This window comes from Onychomys torridus, chromosome 13, assembly GCF_903995425.1.
Source record: "Onychomys torridus chromosome 13, mOncTor1.1, whole genome shotgun sequence".
NCBI lineage: Eukaryota > Metazoa > Chordata > Mammalia > Rodentia > Cricetidae > Onychomys > Onychomys torridus.
In genome coordinates, this window is record NC_050455.1 from 75,134,268 (window position 1) to 75,152,026 (window position 17,759).

Consider the following 17,759-nt stretch of genomic DNA (forward strand, 5'->3'; position numbering starts at 1 on the left):
AAAAAAACTACAGATGTTTCTACTTTTCAGAAAACTAGTATTTTATTTGTTTTATGCTGTCAAGGGCAAAAATAAAACAAAACAGGCATCCTCAGAGTTTCAGTATGGAACTGGTGAGGCTGTGAAATGCTTCAAGTAAGTCTATCACCGATATGGCAGCCGTTTGACTGGCAGATTCATACATTTTGGAGATTGAGACTTCAAATGAATCTGAATTTTATTAGCACATAGATGGAATGCAAAAGGGGGCATGAAAAATTGCCTAGGGTTGTGGAGAGTTGGGCCAGATAGTGATCTCTGAAGAAATGGACACTTTCTTGTGAAGGTCAGAGCTCTCTGACCTTTAAACTCTCAAAAGCAGGATAATGGAAAGAAGATTTTTAAATGTCCACTGTTGTACATTTGTGTGGTGATGGAGATAATTTCAAGTGTGTTGAACTCATCTAAATTCATCTTTAAAAATACTTAATTGCTTGGCAATAAGAATTTTTCCATTCAGGGCATGTAAAATATATAACAGTTTCCCAAATAACTGTGTTAAAGAAATCAGCTTAGACATGTATTTGTGAATAGTGTAAATCTAAGTAGCAATGAAGGAGTGTAGACTCACAATTCACTGCTAATTTGATGAGCAATATTTTCCAAAATTTAAACTCAAGTGAGTTTATCGACTCTTCATTTTCATGGTGTCATGGAGACAGTCACAAAAGGCTGAATTCCAGACAGTGTCACATTCTGGACAGCCTCCTTCTCCTTTGTGGCAAGCTGCAGCCACCAAATGCCACTGCTCAACACTAGCAAGTTACAGTAAAGACAAGCTTTCCTTGCTATGATAGAAAGAGGAAGAGGCACAGGGAAATATGGTATTAGTGCAGACATCCTTTTCAAAATACTTCAACTTTTGGGGTGAAAAGCTGGTTGTAGACAATGGTGTCTACAGATGACAGAAGGATCAATTTGACTCTGAAGCCAGGAATACCTGGACCCTAACCGGTGGCCAACAGAGTATCCAGGTATGACTCTACAGAAGCTACTGGTGTCTTCCTGTGGACTTCTTATTAGGAGAGGTAATAAAATGGGTCTACCCTGTTGCATCCACTAGTTGTTAGAACTCTGGATTAATTGCTAACTGAAGTATATATTTCCTACCTTCTGGTCTAGGCAAATTACCTAGGTGCTATATGATTCAGGGATTCATTTAAATTTGTGAATGTTTGAAACAGAGATTTCTATAGTGATGGCATAGAAGAAGTATTTAAAATTACTAAAAATATACTCTGCTAAAGTGAGGTTTCAGATATGAAACTGAGTTGACAGAATTTGAAGAAACAGTGACAGTAATAAAACTTGTATTATGCAAAATTTTTAAAAGATTAAGTTTGAATCAGAGGCTTTGTATAGAAATAGTTTATGAGCAAGATATTTTTAAAATAAAAGGCTTGGTTGTTTTCCCACTGTTTATCTTGGCACAAGGGTTGTAAGGTGAAAGAAGGTACTGAAATGATGATGTTGAAGTCTGAGAAGAAAGACAGTAGTCACCAGAGCCTTTGCAACACCAAAGAGCATGCGCTCAGACAACCCATTTATCCACATGGATTTTGTCTCATGAAATCAGCAGTTGTTATTTCCAATGATGGAAAGGGTACCAAATCTAAATTTTAAAAAAGATAGAAAACACACACACACACACACACACACACACACACTACCCTTTGATATAAGTGATTTAAATTTCTGTTTTTTAATAACAGAAATAAAGATGTCACAAAAAGGTTCTACTGTCCCAGAATGTTCTCATTTCTATATCTTCCCTGAAATCCATGTCGTCTTCGTCTTCCTCTTCCCAGTGGCATTTCCTTCCACTCTGTCACCTCACACTGAGAAAATAATTTTCACAACCGTTCTTCCTGTTCACCAAGTAGATAGAGTTCTTTCTTACCTATTTCCTTCCCACCTTCCCCATAGTTCATCAAGTAGATAGAGTTCTTTCTTACCTATTTCCTTCCCACCTTCCCCATAGTTCATCAAGTAGATAGAGTTCTTTCTTACCTATTTCCTTCCCACCTTCCCCATAGCCTAGCCTAGCCTTAAGCACTCAGCAGTTCTTGAGTAAACCATTCCACAGGAACCTTGAAGGGACTACCTTCCATATGTCATAATGCAGTCTCTCTGCTCTTGTCATGGGTAGATATGCAAATTGGCTCTGGACGAAAGTACGCTCCAGTGTGTCACACAAGAGTGCACTCATCAATTTTTTGAATGACACCTAAGGAATATTCTTCCAAACTATTGAGCTCAGGTTTCCTATATCTAAGCAAGAAATAAAGAAGTGAGAAAACTATTGGAAAAGTTGAAATAAATTTTCAATGGGTAATGAAGTCTAAAAAGCAGTGAATTATCAGGATTTGTTTTCTTCTCAATAGAGTAGCTACATGCTAGAGAGTTACATATCATGAAATTACATGTTTATTTTATGAGACAGGCTTTATTTAGTCTTAGCCTAATTCATGGATGAAAATATGAAAGAAAAATACTTAAGAAGCATGTTATTTTCTGTTTTTATTTTCTTTTTTAAATTTTATAATTAATCTAATTCCACACATCAGGCCCCAACTCCCCTGTCCTCCCTGCTCCCACCCAAACCCTGCTCTCCCCCCAATCCATCCCCCATTTCCACCTCCTCCAAGGCAAGGACTCCCCTGGGGATTCATCTCAGCCTGGCAGACTCAGTTGAGGCAGGTCCAGTCCCCTCCTCCCTTCACCTAGGCTGAGCAAAGTGTTCCATCATAGGCCCTAGGTTCCAAAAAGCCAGCTCATGCACCAAGGACAGGTTCCAGTCCCACTGTCTGGGGGCCTCCTAAATAGTTCAAGCTAATCAGCTGTTACTTATCCAGATGGCCTAGTCCAGTTCCATGGGGCTCCTCAGCTATTGGTTCATAGTTCATGTGTTTCCACTAGTTTGGCTATTTGTCCCTGTGCTTTTTCCAATCATGGTCTCAATATCTCTTGCTCATATAATCCCTCCTCTTTCTCACCGATTGGACTCCTGGAGCTCTACTTGGGTCTTGGCTGTGGATCTCTGCATCTACTTCCATCAGTCACTGGATGAGAGTTCTACCATGACAGTTAGGGTGTTCGGCCATCAGATCACCAGAGTAGGTCAGTTGGGGCTTTCTCTCGACCATTGCCAGTAGCTAGCATGGAGGTATCTTTGTGGATTTCTGGGGAACCTCTCTAGTACTCTGCTTCTTCCTATTTCCATGGGGTCTTCATTTATCATGGTATCTCTTTCCTTGTTCTCCCTCTTTGTTCTTGATCCAGCTGGGATCTCCCACTCCCCTAAGCACACTTTCCCTGGACCCTTGCCCTTCATTACCCACCCTCATGTCTAGTTTGCTCATGTAGATCTCATCCATTTCTCTGTCATTGGGAGATCCCTGTGTATGTCTTAGGGTCCTCTTTACTAGGTGGCCTCCCTGGAGATGTGAGTTGCAGTCTAGTCATCTAGTATCTACCTATGAATGAATAATACCATGTTTGTCTTTCTGAGTCTCTGTTATTTTCAAAGTTTGAAAAATTTACAAAATAACCAACTATTCTCGCAAATAGGTTAATTTCGTATTTTACCAAAAATACAACCCTACTTTTTTTTTTAAAAAATGTAGTAACATTTTTTTTATTGAGAAATTTTTTTTCATTCATTTTACCTCCTCAGACTCCCCCTCCCAACCCACCACTCCCATTACCACCTACAAGAAGGCAAGGCCTTCCATGGGGAGGCACATCCAGTAGAGGCAAGTCCCAGCCCTTCTCCCTGCCTCAAGGCTGCATGAGGTGTCCCTTCAAAAAACCCTCTCATGCACCAGGGATGGGTTCTAATCCTACCACCAGGAGCCCCCCCCCCCCAAGCAGATCGAGCTACACAGTTGTCTGGCCATGCAGAAGGCCTAGTCCAGTCCCATGCAGGGAAAGCACTGTTGACAACTATATTCTTACCTTAGACACCAATAATTAAGCATTTCTCAGACTATAAAAGTAACAGTTTGTCCTTAACTCTACTTTTTTTTTTTATGTACAAATAGAAAGAAGGCTACCATTGATTTTGAGTCTGGAACTGTCTGTCACATGTGTCTCTTTCATAATGGCATCTGGTATTTTTCAGGCAGAAATAAAACACATGTAGGAACCAAGTATCCTTTAATTAACTGAAAACACCTCTCTTTAGAATTCTAAGTCCATCTTTAAACACTTGCACTTCATTGCAAGACAGAGAAAAGATAATTAATAAAGGGTCTCCCTAGGAAAGAAACTAGTTAGAAGTTAGCCTTTGTTAAATTTTCTATCATATGAAGATATCCAGTGTGACAAGACTTGGCACCCTCCATCTGCTGTCAGTTGCAATATCTACTCCCAAGACACTTCTGAGACTGTCATACTTCATCCATCCAAGCAAGAAAGCAATCACCAATAACTCCACAGAGTAAAAGGATGTGTGAGTAGCCTTGAGTATGCATGAAAAACTGAGGCAAGTAATTCTTCACACCTGCCCTGTTTTCTCTTTCTATATTCCATAATTTGCATCAAAAGCCTTTAAAAGTGTTTCAATTGCTTCTTTTATTTCATTAGAAGTGCAAAAGTGTGTTCACACTTAATTACTATCTCTGTACATCATGAGTTTAGACAGTAAAATGATAATAAAATCCTGCTTTATAAATAAAGAATTGCTTGTAAGGAAATGTCACATTTTAATTCACACTAAATATGTTGTGTCTTAAATTTTCTGAAGGCTAATGGTTTAGCTGTTTTGAATTGTATATACTTGAGTCTCTGGGTGTAATGTTTTATGGGGGATGTTATGTGTGTTTCTTACACTTGTTAGTGTGGATGAGTATACATATGTGCAGATTTTTCTATCAGTGCAGAGGACCTGAACTGAGGTCTTCATGGTGACACAGCGACAGTTTAATGACCAAACCATCTCCTTGGGGCCCAAGGTGCTTTTAAATCAATGCTTTGTTGAGAAATAACTGACACTTAAACAGTAGTGTGGAGACTCCAATTTCCTCTTTGAAACCATGTGACTTACACATCAAATGTACACACAGACATACACAAATCACAAATGTATAAACACATATACATATATACATTCTATACATGGAACACATATGCATACAAAGCAGGAAATGTATATCACACATAGACAACTATCACATATATGTACACACACAAACATACATCACATATGTACATTTAAACACATATCACACAAAACATACAAAATACATACAAAGAAATTTATACATACAATCATACATCACATATATACATGCATGTATACATATATGCATGAACACACAGTACACATATTCATACACATTTGTATTAATATAGACAATGTTACTCTAAACATTTTATGCAATGTATGTTTTTTACATCTTTGTTAATATATTAGGTGACTATAAGTTACATATACTTATGTTTAGATCTTCTGTTTTGTTATATGATCTATGTGTCTGCCTTGTACCAGTTCCATGGTCTTTTTATTGTTTTAACTGTAATACATTTTGAGATGTGGAATGATAGTCTTTCCAACATTGTTCATTTAGCTAAGGTTGCTTTGGCTCCAGGGTCTTCTGTGTTTCCATATAAATTTTAAAGGTTTTTTTGTTTTTGTTTTTGTTTTTGTTTAAATTTATGGCCTGTCAGTGGTAATGCACGCCTTTAATCCCAGCACTTAGGAGAGCCAGGTGCATCTCTGTGAGATCGAGGCCAGCCTGGACTACCAAGTGAGTTCCAGGAAAGGTGCAAAGCTACACGGAGAAACCCTGTCTCGAAAAAAACAAACAAAAAAAATTATGTGAGTAATGTGGGAATTTTAATTTGGATTTCATTGAATTTCTAAATTGTTGTTGGTAAAGTGGTTATGTTTACAGTACTAATTCTAACAACCATGAACAATGGCGGTCTTCCAGTTACAGTGCCTTTCTCAGTCTCTGAAGAGGTTCTTTATCATCATCATCATCATTATTATTATTATTATTATTATTATTATTAATAGTATTATTACAGAGGTCTTTCAACTCCTTGGTAGGTTTATTCCTACATGTGTCATGTTCGTGGAGGCTGTTCTGAGACAGAATATATCCATTCCAATCTCTTGTTATGAAAGGGAATGTATCCATTCCGATCTCTTCCAGGGTGTTTGTTGGTGGTGTGTAGATAGGCTATCAGTCTTTGCAAGTTGATTTTGTATTCTGCTACATTGCTGAAATAGTTGGTTATTTCTACAAGTTTTCTAGTGGAATTTTAGGATCTCATGTGTATAATTTTATATTATGTGTGAATAAAGATAATTTGATTTCTTCTTTTCTTACTTTAATTCTCCTCTCTCATTGCTTCAACTAGTGCTATGGCCATTGTATCGGAAACAGCAAGGATAAAAGACAGTCCAATCTTGTGGTTCTACTACTTCTGGATCATTGGTGCATTGGTCCAAGGGGAGGAGGGAACACGGGATGAGGGAACAGGGTTCCGGCAGCTCTGGATACAACAAAGACATTGCTCTGGGACATGACTTTTGTGAATCAACTCAATTTTGTTCCATAGTATAGGGAATATATAGGATTGGGAAGCCTGGGGACAAACCCTAATTTACACTAAGTGATATTCCTATTGTAAGGCTGGGTTAGTGGCATCGGGGTCCTGTAGCAAAGCTCATAGTAGAAGTCTTAGTTGCCTAAGTGCATCAGGGTAGGCTTCCAGCAGGAAACTGTGCCAAGGGTCGCACTAGAGATAATTCAGGCATCCAGCCTTAGAGACAGCTTTCAGATAAGGTCAGTCCTCCTGGCTTATAGACATTCTCCAGATAAGGGTAGGTAGAGTGCAGGAAGTCTCCCTGGGGGCTAGAGGAACTCTTCCATGCTGCCTGCCTAGCTTAGAGAAAACTGCCAGGCTATGGTAGGTAAACCATGACCTCTAACCAGCAGGGCCTCCCAACACTATATATATCATTCTGCATTTTAATGGGATTGCTTCTAAGTTCATTTTTCCCCATTTAGGATAATATTAGCTATGATTTTGTCATATATAGCCTTTATTTTGCTGAAGTATATATCTCCCAGACCTATCATTTCTAGAACTTGTATCATGCAGCCATATTGTATTTTGTCAAACATTTTTTCTGATTCTGTTGAGATGACCATGTGATGTGTTGGCTCTAAACCATTTATATGGTTTATTACATTCATGGATTTACATATGTTGATCCAGCCCTGAAACTTTGGGATAAAGCAAACTTGGTCATGGTGGATGATTTATTTTACTAATGCATGCACTAAGTTTAAAGGTATTTTTATGAGAATTTTTGCATCTATGACTATCAGGCATATTGGCCTTCTGGGTTTATTGTTGTTATATTTTTACTTGGTTTTTAGTATGGGAGTCACAAGGGCTTCATAGAAGGAGGTTTTTTATTTATCTATTTATTTATTTTTGGTTTTTAGAGACAGGGTTTCTCTGTGTAGGTTTGGCGCCTTACCTGGATCTCCTCTGTAGACCAGGCTGTCCTTGAACTTGCAGAGATCTGCCTCCCCAGTGCAGGGATTAAAGGCATGCACCACCACCCTCTGGGGAAGGAGTTTTAAAAGAATACTTCTGTTCATTTTTCTCTTTTGAATAGTTTAAGAAGTATTTGTTGTAGATTTTTTTTGAAAGTCTGGTAGAATTCTGCTAGGAATCTATCTGGGCCTGGGCATATTTTATTCAGAAGACTTTTCATGATGTTTTTATCACCTTATTTGTTATGAGTATATTTAGGTTGTTGATCTTTTCTGGGTTTAACTTTGATGTTTAAGACTCATTTATACATGTGTCCATTTCTTTTAGATTTTAATAGATTAAAAGCTTTTAAAGTATGCCCTTATAATACATTAAATCTCTTTCAGTTCTGTTGTGATGTTTCCCTCTTTAATTCCAATTCTGTTCATTTGATTTTGTTAGCTTTCTTTCCTTTGATTAGTTAATCTTTTATCTCAGAGAAAAAAATTTACTGGTTATCTGTATAGTTTCTTTTTCATTAATTTATATTCTGACTTTTTTGAATTTTTTGTCATCTACTAGATGTGTATCTGGTTTGTTTATGGTTCTCTAACTTTTTAGTTGCATCATAAAGCTATTTATTTGTGCTGTTGCTTCTTTTTTAATGTAGACACTTCAAGTTGTAAATTTCTTTCATAGGTACTGTTTTCAATGTATCCTAGAGGTATTATTATGCAGTTTAGTTTTCTTTAGTTCTAGGGTTGCTATTATTATTGTTGTTGTTATTTATTTCTTGGATTTTTCTTTGGTCCACTCATCATCCAGTGATGAGCTGTTTAATTTTCATGGATTTGAGTACTTATTGGAGATTTCTTGGCAGACAATTTGTTATGTTTTATTGTCTTCAGATAAGATACAATGAGTTATTTCAATTTTTCTGAATGTACTGAGATTTGTTTTATGTCCCAGGACATGATCAATTTTAGGGAAGTTTCCAGGTGCTGTCGAGTACAACGTATGTTCTTTGGTATTTGAATGGAATGTTCTATAGATCTCTGTCAGGCCCATTTGATATACTGTTTAATTCTTATATTTCTCTGAGTTTTTTTTTTTTTAATCTAGATGACCCATTTCTATTGGAAAAGAAATGGGTATTGAAATCATAGATTATCAATAGATTGGTGTTAATCTTTGTATGTAAGTCATGTACTTCACTTTTTTTAAATAAAATTTAAACCACTAGAGTTTGTGTACATATATTTCAGATTGCAATGTCTTCTTGTATCTTCTTGGTGAATTGTTCTCTTGAGTAGAATGAATTGTCTTTGCTTAACTCTTCTGATTAGTGTTACTTTGAAGTTTACTTTATCAGATAGTAAGATAACAGCACCTGCTTCTTTTCTACTTTGTTTCCGTGGGTTCCTTTTTTCTATCCTTTCACTTTCAGGTGATGCCTTTATTTAAAGATAAGATAAATGTTTTATAGATAACAGAAAGATAGATTCTGTTTGTAATCCATTCAGGTAGCCTGTGTCTTTTAATTGGGGAGTTAAAGCCATTATATTTAAGTTACTATTGCAAGACATATGCTGATTGCATAATTTTTATGTGTTTATGTTCTTGATTGTAGTTTGTATTTCAATAATTGTATCTTCATTTATTTTCTAGGCTCTCTTTGCTATGCTTATTCCTCTCTATTGTTTCTAGTACTTTTTCATATGGAGGACATAAATTATTTTAGCCTGTTTGAATAATGGAAAATTTTCTTCCTTTTTCAACTATGTCAGATATTTCTTTTGAGTACAGTAGTATGGCTTGACATCCAAGGTCTTTGAAAATTTAGAGTGTGTTGTTTCATGCTCTGCCTCTCAATGTTTCCATTGAGAACTCATTTGTTACTGTGATGGTTTTCTCTTTATATGTGACTTGTGTATTTTTCCTTGCAGCTTTCAATAATCTTAATTTGTTCTGTTTATTTAATGTTTGGCTATGACTTGCTATGAGTTATTTCTTTTCTGATCATGTCAATTTGGTGTTTGGTAGGTTTCTTGAATCTATTTCAGTTTGTACTTAGTTTGAGGAGATTTTCTTCAGTGATTTGTTGAAGATTTGATATATGCCATCGACCTGGGAGCCTTCTCCTTGATTATGCATTTACATTTTTTTGAGGTGTCCCATGTTTCCAACATACTTCTTTCCTCTTATTTTTTCTTTTTAATTTTTCGTGTTTACTACTTGCTTTATTTCATTTCTTTCTTTTGTGTTAAGTAAATTTGACCCCCAAAGAATTTGACTGATAAAAAATTTTGTGGCAAAGATTCATACCCTGCATTTCTATTTTCTAATACATATCATGAGTTAGATTTTAAATGTTTCCCACATATTCTTATCATGAACATTGATTCCTATTTTTAATTCTGTTTTGGGAAGTTGTGGAAATGTTGGCAGGTGGAACCTGGCTGAAAGATATAAGACCCTGAGGCAGATTCTTTAGAACATACCATTGCTGACACTTTCCTGTGGCATGCTTGCTTTGCTTCCTGAATGGCCAGTAAGTGAATACTTTCAGGAATTCTTAGAAACAAAGTCAAATAGCTAAGCCTAAACACTATTTACACAGTTCAGCAACATATAGAAAAATGATAAGTTCTTTGTTTATTTACATAGTAGTGCTATGCTGGTTAAATGTTTCCTAATGATAATAATTTAAATATAAATATTGATACAAAGATTTAAATAAAATATTAACACATAGAATCAAATGAAACCACATAAATAATACATTCTAGTAGGATTGATTTGGACAAAATAGGAATGATTCAGAAGTAGGACACTTAATATATGTTGCAACATCTACTATTCAATATAAAACACACATATCTCTGGTAAAATAACCCAATGGTACAAAATAGGAAGAACACTTTGTTAGAAGATAAAAGTGTGAACTGAAGGTCATAAGGTTTATCATTGTGGTGTGAGAGGAATAACAAAGCAGGGCAATGAGATCTTATTTTCTAAGAACAACAGCAAAAATGAATTGGTGTGTTGCATTTAAATAGTATGAGTGAATTACAGAGTTTAATATGATGAGAAATTATTATATTAGTTTACATGTAAAAAACTTCAACAAGTAATTTATCAAAGTAATGAAAATCAATAACTTTTTCAAATATAGTAAAGACTGTCAATAGAGTAAAATCCCTTCTAAGTACTAAAACTCAACTGAACTAAGCCTGTTCAAACTCATGTTAAAATACACAGTGTAGCATAAATCTTAAATGGTTTTATTAATAAGAACAAACCCGTAACCAGGTATTGGGGTGAATGCTGGAAGATCAGAGAAGCAGAACAAGCCACAGCTACCTCACCTTGCTAGTTCCTCAGCTGATCCTGTTTCTTCAGACTGGAAGCGTCTCAGTCCTCATCCAGAATGAATCTCAGCTGAACTGTGCTGCTCAAAGACTAAAAGCTTAACCAGCCAAATGCTTCTAGTTTCTGGTCTTCACACCTTATATATCTTTCTACTTTCTGCCATCACCCCCTGTGATTAAAGGCTCACTTCTTGGAATTAAAGATGAGAGTCACCATGCCTGGCTGTATCCTTGAACACACAGAGATGCAGGTAGATTTCTGCTTCTGGAATGCTAGGATTAAAGGCATATGCAACCACTGCCTAACCGCTATGTTAAATATTGTGGCTGTTCTGTTTTCTGACACCAGATAAGTTTATTAGGGTGCACAATATTTTGGGGAACATAATACCACCACAACACAGCACAATAAATTATAAAGAGAATTTCATGAAAGGATAGACTTTTGGCTTACCAGAAAAATATTAAACATGTCTTTTAACTTACATGAATCTCAATGAATGTCAAATATCTAAAAATGATTGATGACTTCATTAATTCTGAAGAATAATCACAGCTAAAGTTGCTGAGATGGCTAAATCAGTAAAGGCACTCAGAATCAAGCCCAGTGAAGTGAGTTCAAGCCCTGAACCCACATGATGAAAGGAGACGACAACCCAAACTTGCAAATTATCATCCAACCTCCACATACTCAGTGTGTCACAAAAAGGTACACACAAAGACATGCTTACATGCATACAGACACACACACAGACACACACACAGACACACACACACACACACACATCACGACCAGGTATTTCAGAGGGATAAAAAAGGATCATCTCCCTTTGCCTACATCAACATATACAGATGTGGTAGTTTAAAGGAGAAGTAACCCCCATTGCCTCATGTATTTAAGCATTTGTCCCCTTATTGATGGCTGTTTGGGGATGTTATGGAATCTTCAGGAGGTACAATTTCACTACAGAAAATATGTCACCAGGAGCATGTTTTGAGCATTTAGAGCTCCCCCCCCCAAACTTTTCTTCTTTCTGCTTCTTCTTTGTAGATGAAAGTGATCTGCCAGCTTCCCATTCCTCCCACTCTGCCTTGCCCATCATTCTTGGACCATATTTATGAAATCCTAAAGGAAATAAACATTTGATTTTTAAATTGCTTTTTGTCATAATATCTTTTCACAACAACCAAAAGGCAATTAATACAACTTTCAAATAATCTATCATAAACATATAAATTAAAGACATTAATAAACAAAGATGACTAGACTGCTACACAACTCCAGGGAGGCTACCTAGAAAACGGGACCCTAGGAAAGACCCAAGGATCATCCAATGACAGAGAAATGGATGAGATCTACATGAACATCCTGGATGACAGTGGGAGTAATGAAGGGCAAGATTTGAGGGAAAGAAAGCTTAGGGGAGCAGGAGATCCCAGCTGGATCAAGAACAGAAAGGGAGAATGAGGAATAACAGACCATGATAAATGAAGACCACATGAGAACAGGAATAGGCAGTGTGCTTGAGAGGTCCCTAGAAATCCACAATGATACATCCTCTGTAGACTGCTGGCAATGGTCGAGAGAAAGCCTGATCTGACCTAGTCTGGTGATCAGATGGCCAAACACCCTAACAGTCGTCTTGGAACTCTCATCCCATAACTGATGGAAATGGATGCAGAAATCCTCAGCCAGGCCCCAGGTGGAGCTCCAGGTGTCCAACTGTCGAGAAAGAGGAGGGTGTGCAAGAGTGTGAACTGTTGAATCCAAGATTGCAAAAAGCACAGGAACAAATAGCCAAAGGAATGGAAGCACGTGAATTATGAACCAAAGGCTGTGGAGCCCCCAGCTGGATCAGGCCCTCTGGATAAGTAAGACAATTGAATAGCTTGATCTGTTTGGGAGGCACCCAGTCTGTGGGACCAGGATCTGTCCTTAGTGCATGAGCCGGCTGTTTGAAACCTTGGGTTTACACAGGGACACTTTGCTCAGTCTGGAAGGAGGTGACAGGACCTGCCTGTACTGAATCCACCAGGTTTAAATGAATCCCCAGGGGTGCCTTGATCCTGGAGGACATGGGAATGGAGGGGAGGGGCTGGGGGAAAGGTGGGGGTGGGAGTGGGAGGGGGGAGGACAGGGGAACCCATGGCTGATGTATAAAATTTAAAACACATAATAATAAAGAAAAAAAATGAGGCAAATAAAAAAATAACAAACCAAAGATTTAAGATCATATTTTTTATCTTCTGATTATTTTTGTTTTAAATCTCCTACTGAATTGAGTATGACTTTGATCTCTTGAAGAGCTTGCATCTTCCTCCCAAGCCCTAGTATTATAGTTGGCAACAATGAATGTCCTGCTTATTTTATACCAGTCAGATTTTGCATTGGAACCCTTAACTTTGACACAATGTTTGTTGATATTATTATGAAACAAACTTCAGATGGGACCAAGTGATAAGGAGTATTGTAATGAATATTTGTTAAAATATGTATGTTTCTATAGGTCTGAATTTAGGTTGAAATATGCTTATCATTATTAAACAATATTATGTGAAGAAATGCTCATCAGCTTCAACATTTTCTCTATAACATTTATAAGTTAAATGTTATAGCTTTGCACCTTTTCTGGAATTCACTTGGTAGCTCAGGCTGGCCTTGAACTCACAGAGATCTGCCTGCCTCTGCCTCCCGAGTGCTGGGATTAAAGGCGTTTGCCACCACCACCTGGTGAATTAAAACTTTTAATATTACTTAAAATCATAACATATTTAGAAGACATGTCACTACAGGAAAATATTCATCCAATATTTGATAAGCCAATGAATAAATTTATGTTCAGGGCACTATTATTAACCAATTAACATTAATAACAATACTGATATAGAAAATGGAAGTAGACAATTGCCAGAGGAAATGCCCAATGGCCAGTTAACATTTAAAAATATTTAAGCAAATACACAGCTAGACATTGGCAGAGAAGGAGACCTTGGAACATACAGTTATAAATGGGATGTCTCCATCAAATCCCTCCCCTGAGAACTCAGGGAACCCTACATAAAAGGAGGTAAAGAGAGTGTAGGCGTCAGAGGGGATGGAGGACACTGGGAAATCAAGGCCCTCTGAATCACTTTGGCAAGGCTCCTAAGACTCAGAGACTGAAGCAGCTCAAGGCCTCGGCATATGTGTTACAACTTCAAGCTTAGTCATTTTATGGGACTGCAGAGTGTGAGAGGGAGTGGGTCTCTGATTCTTAGACCGTCTTGTGGGTCCTTTTCCTTCTCTTGGTTTGTCTTGTACAACTTCTTTATGATAGTTTTAATTTTATTTCATTATATTTTATTTTGTTATGTTTTGTGGGTATCTTTTAGAAGCCTGTTCTTTTCTAATGAGAGGCAGAAAGGGAGTAGGAAGGGGGTAGGGAAGAACTGGGAGGAGTAAAGAGAGGAGATACCAGGACATATTGTAGAAGAAAAGAAGGGGGGAAAGAAATTGATTTTAAATCTACTACTTATCAAATCATGTCTAAAAGGAAGAATTTGTACATTGTGAAACAATGTACTGTCTATGAAGATGTACAGAGCAAGCTTTCTTGGCCTAATTCAGGGTGGCCAATTGATAATGTATCAAAAAACAGGCTAGGGAAATGTCTCAGTTGGTAAAGCACTGACCCTGAGAGTTTAAGAATCCAACTCAGATATCCAGCACCTCTTAAATTGTATGTGGATATGGCAGCTCATCTGCAATTCCAGTACTCTAGAGCAAGCCCAGAGCTAGGTGAGCCAAATCACAATCACAGAGCTCAGGTTCAAATGAGAGGCCTAGCTCATTATATTAGGTTGGCTACTGATCCAGAAAAACAATCATTTTCAACCAGTGGCCTCCACATGTGTGTGTGTGTGCACAACTGGAACCTTGATCACACACAGACACACACAGACACACACACAGACACACACACACACACACACACACACACACACACACAAATTCTATACATACATGCATACACAAACACAATAAACTATTACAAAGTACATTAAATTAATGCACACAAAAGTACTACAAATATAGGTTTGTCTGTGACTCCTTCTAGTCTCTTATATTAATATGTTATTCTCTTATTTTAATATGGTATGCTTCTATGTTAATGCATGCGTAAAGTAATCTGCTTTAAGACAATTTTTATTAATCACTAGAGAGATACATTCAGAGATGTTTTCTGGTTAACTTAGCCATTTGCACACATTTCTCCTATAATCAATTATACACATTACCTGTTCTCATTTAAACATAAATTATTGCTGATTTTCATTAAGAGAGACATTGTTACCTAGATTTCTCTTTTCCTAATTTTTCATTTCTTCTTATACGTTAGTCTAAATATACATTATTCAATATGAATTATTCAGATAACTACTTATGAGTTGTTGATTGATTCTACAGTTTTGATAAACATGTTGTTCATATTGAATATAGAAATTTTTACCCAACCTATAACTCTTCATTTTGTTTAGTTCCTATTTGTTTAGTGATATTGGATAGATTATAATGCCCAGCCAGAAAGTGAAGTGAATAACCACAGAATAAAAACATAATTACATAAGCAAGGCATTTTTAAATTTTCACATTCATATTTTCCCTAATGTCAAAAAGAATTTTGGTTTAATATTAAAGTGATCAGTTGTATTCTGTGCAGTGTATTTTGCATAAGAAATCTCATAAAAATCTTCACAAAAGAAGATTGGAATAATCATTACCATTTTCATTTTATGGGTGTCATAGGAGAGAAATGTTTTGTCATCTCTACATGTAACAGCCCATGACAATAGAATTGAATTTAGATGCATCCAGGCCCCATTCAGAGAAACTGCTGAGGGGCCATAGCCTCACCGCTCAGCAGAAATGGATATGATGGGTGGGTTTTATTTTATTTTTAAGAATGCATATATGTGTGCCTCTGAGTGTATATCCACATGACATCAGGTGCCCAGGGATGCTAGAAGACAACATAAGATCCGTTAGAACTAGTGTTACAGACAGTTATGAGCTATGAATATGGGTGCTAGGAACTGAACCCCAGTTTTCTGAGAGAACACAAGTGCTCTTAATCACTGAGCCATTTCTTCAGCTCCAATGGGTTCCTTGTTTTTTTCATGTTAAGAAGTAAGAGAAAATGTATATTCTCTTAATTACACAAAACCTTACAAGTTAAAAACATTAAAAGCATCCTATTCTTGATATTTTTTACTACTCCATAATACATATTGATAGCAGTATGCACATAGAAGTTGATAGCAGTATGCACATAGAAGTGCATAAGGAAAAATATTGAAAATTTTAATTTGTATTACTATAGTGGGCAACTTTGATTATAATTTATGTATACAAATATAGAATAGGGCTTAAATCATCATTTTTTTATGTTTTTCTTAGAAGACTTCTCACAAAGATTAGGAAACATTTGGGGAACTATCTGTGTGCCACTTTGGACACTTGATAAATTAGAGAAATTTGGGATAAGGCATTGTAAGAGATTTTATACTATTACATGGAGGGCAAGGACTTGCTATCAGTGTGAAAGAAAATCATCAGAGAAGTAACCCAAAGTCTCTCTATAAACAAGAGTTAAGGAAACTAAGTGAATTTGCTATCGGCCATTATCATAACTTGTCACCTTATGTCTTACACTGTCAGCTTTTCTTGTGCAAAACTGGATAATAAGAGGAGTGAAGTGACTTTGGCTTGTAATGGATTCACTGTCTTCTCTGCAGTACTCCCTCCCCAGTAATCCCCAGTCTGCTTATAGCTGACTTTGAAATGAAGATATCCTCTAGCAAAATCACCCCCTCTAGGAGTAATTACTTATGCATTTGTTGGACACATAAAACCTGAAAATCATAGCATAATTGTTCACACATGTCTTTATTCAGGTTTTCTGTTTAAAAAAATCTTGATATTCATATTTAACTTGTGATAAATTAAATGATCAATATATAATATGGGTGAATAAAAACATGCTTAGTTGTAAAAATGAAAAACACAATTGAAATTGTGATGTCTCTTTTACCTTTTGTATCCTCTGGTATTCTGATATATATTTTTTCTGATATATATATTAGATATATAAAACAGCTAATGGATAGCATATGAAGTGGCAACTTCTAGATAGGTATGAAACCCTGAACTCAGAAGAAGTGAGTTTTGTGAAGAATGTCAAGTGGTCTGTTGAGTTTCCTCTTCAGATTTCTCCTACCAGATACGTTGTTCTTTGTAGTGGAGAGGAAAGTAAAATGCAAAGATGATATAAATATTATTTGAATATTATGGGAACTTACATATAATATAAACAACTAAGTATTGATGTTCATGGAACATTTTGTTATTAGATGATCTAAGCAGATAATTATATAGTTAGGGTAGATAAGAAGGGCTATCATTTCACATAGTTGAATTTTCAAACTTTACCCTGGTGCAAATCAAAACAAATAACACAAAACATCACACTCAATATGTTGGACTGACAAATTTCTTTATAGATAGTTTAAACATAAAAAATATTTGTTGTTCTGAATTATGCAAATTGAAATATTAAACATTAAAATGTCCCTGGGAATGGAAACAGGGAGATTGCATGGATCCAAAAGTTTAATATTCTTGAAATACTTTTAAATGTCTCTTAATGACTTATTAGACACAACCCTTTTCCCAAGTGAGAGCTCAAACTCAGAGTCTGGATCCTGGTACCCAAGTGTGGTAGCATGAGGAAAACCTCTACCTTATAGATTAATTTGAAAAGCAAAATCTCGATATGAAAATTTGTGCATGGCCAGGAACTCATTCTGCTC